Here is a 2,518-nt window from a genome sequence, read left to right as displayed (position 1 = left end):
TGGCGGGACAAGGTGAAGTACCTCGGCCTACAGATCGACCGTCGTCTCGCCTGGCTACCTGCTGTGAAGACCCTCCTGCCTCGCCTGCGACAGATTGGCCAGGCAGTCCAGTGCCTCCAGGCCAGAGGTAATGGCTGCTCCCAATCCTGGGCCCTCCGCCTCTACAACGGAGCTGCCACGTCCCTCGTGACGTATGCCCTCCCGTTGGTGACCCTGCCGACCGCCCGCTTGAGGTCCCTGGAACTCGCCCACCGCGCTGTCCTGCGGCAATGCCTGGGCCTCCCCCGCAGCTCCCCCATCGCTGCCACCCACGCCGAGGCAGGGACTTGGCCAATCTTCCTCCTCCTCCTCCAGACGGGACTCAAGCATGTCGATAGGCTACACCATGCACCGGATGGTGGGGCCCTACTGTCCCGGCTCTGCCATGCACCGGCCTCCCGTATGGGGCTCCTGTGGAGCATCTTCCATCGTCTCTTCGGTCCCCTTGCGGCCCAGGCACCAACCCCACCTCCTCCAACACGTACACCGCTCCCCATCACGGTGGACATCAAGGACTGCAGCAAGCGCCGAACTCCTGCTGCTGCCCTGCGACAGTCAGTCGCCACCCTGCTGCAAGAATCCCTGGAAGAACGCCTCCAGGTGTACACACAGATGGCTCGGTCCTCCCGTCCACAGGCCAAGCGGCCGCAGCCTGTGTGGCACCGGCCTTGGGTGTAGCACTCTCGTGTCACCTCGGGTTCCCGGCCAGTTCCACGGCAGCAGAGCTGGCTGGCCTCCACTTGGCAGCTGACCTCCTCCTCCTGATGCCCGGGCAACAGCCTGCAGTCATCCTGACTGACTCGAGAGCGGCCCTCCTGCTCCTGCGGCAGACCCAGACCACACAGCACACAGTGGCCACCCTCACGGCCCGTCTGATGGCCATCCAGGATGCGGGCCGTCCAGTCTCTCTCCAGTGGTTGCCATCGCATGTTGGCATTGCCGGCAACGAGGCTGCGGACCAGCTGGCCGGGGCTGCCCACACCAACGGCTCCCCGATTTATCGGCAGTCGTCCAGCTGGACTTCGCCCGCCCTGCCCTCCGGCAGGACGTACGGGCCCTCCACCCGGACCCTCGCGTGGCCTCAGGTGACCGCTTCCTAAGGGTGCCTGACAGCCTGCCACGGAGGGAGCGGACCCTGCTCCTGCGACTGCGAACGGGCTGCTCCTGGACACAGGCCCGCCTGCATCGCCACGGCAGAGCCCCCTCTCCAGCCTGCTCCTCCTGCGGGGCCGATGAGACCCTGGGCCACCTGCTCTGCGCCTGCCCGTCCCTGGAGGCAGCCCGCAAAACCATGACAGTAGGCTACAATAGCCTCTTCCTGCCTGCCTACTCGGACCAGGACGTGCTGCATCCTGGACGCAGCCAGACCCAGGCCTTCCGGCTGCTGCTGGAATTCCTGCAGACAATTCTGGCCTGGCCTCTCGCCTATGAGCTGGTTCCTCCCCCAGTCGGCCTTCAAGTCGACTCCCACTCCTAGAGCCCCAACCATCCCTCCCCCCTTGCGCGAACCCCTGCGCGAGCTGCACAGGGTCCACCCAAGACCGGTCCACCTGACATGGAGCCAATGACACGACTGCTGCGGCCTGAGCCAAGATGCCCGGAGTCATGGTGACCACGTCCACTGTGTACGCGTCGCAAGCGAATCCCCGCCCCCACATCCCCACTCCCCTTCTCCGCTCCAAGCAGTGCCCCCACGATGAGGGTGGCAGAAGCCGAGCACATTCCCCCCACGTAACCACAATAATAATAATAATGCGCCAAGCGCATGCGCAGAAGGAAGCGGCGCGGGCGCTGCCGACCACGTGCCGATGTCTAGGAAACGTCTTGTAACGGCTAATGGTTTGGTTGATAATTAATTACTAATCAATGACTAATTGCTAATTATTGTTTACGACATACTATGCCACGATGAATTTAGTGATTTTTGGTTACGGCGTATTACACCACTGATGACGTCATTAGGATGATTTACAGCAATAGTGTGACAGTTCTCGCGGACGGACGGACAACGATGAGCCATTAAAAGTTTTCCCCTTAATATCTTCGTAGCTACTCCCAGAGAAGACGCTCACACAAGGGTTCCGCGCACCCACAATTGTCTCTTCATGATGCAGTAACCTTTCGCAGTGAATGAGGCAGATAAAGGAAGCTGTTGGGCTAATCGGTGGCGATCTTGCATAGTTACAGCGCGAGAGACAGGACAAGAGTGTTACAGCGTTAGAGTTACAGCGCTGTGTTCTGTCGTCCTCTCTTGTCCTGTCTCTCTCGCTGTAACTATGGATGAGGCAAAGCTGTGTGCCACTCCTTCGGCAGCGCAGCTTAGAAATGTAACATGATGGTATGGAAACTTTATGATTTAATCATAAATTCGTCGGTGACAAAAAATACTACAGGGAACACTTAAGCTCCTCCTTAAGGGTATGACTCGACAGCGTTAATGGAACATGTGTGGAATTCGTCATTCTCTACTACAGCAACA

General features: G+C 59.7%; 1 pseudogene; it reads left to right on the top strand.

Moving 5' to 3' along the window:
• The first annotated feature begins 317 nt into the window (after positions 1-317).
• LOC149349414 (uncharacterized) lies at positions 318-1,470 on the top strand (annotated as a pseudogene).
• Positions 1,471-2,518: the final 1,048 nt, after the last annotated feature.

This window comes from Amblyomma mixtum, chromosome 3 (genome assembly GCF_055824585.1).
Source record: "Amblyomma mixtum isolate Tamu chromosome 3, ASM5582458v1, whole genome shotgun sequence".
NCBI classification, from domain to species: domain Eukaryota; kingdom Metazoa; phylum Arthropoda; class Arachnida; order Ixodida; family Ixodidae; genus Amblyomma; species Amblyomma mixtum.
The sequence above is the reverse complement of the archived record's forward strand: the minus strand, read 5'-3'. Positions and strand labels throughout refer to the sequence as shown.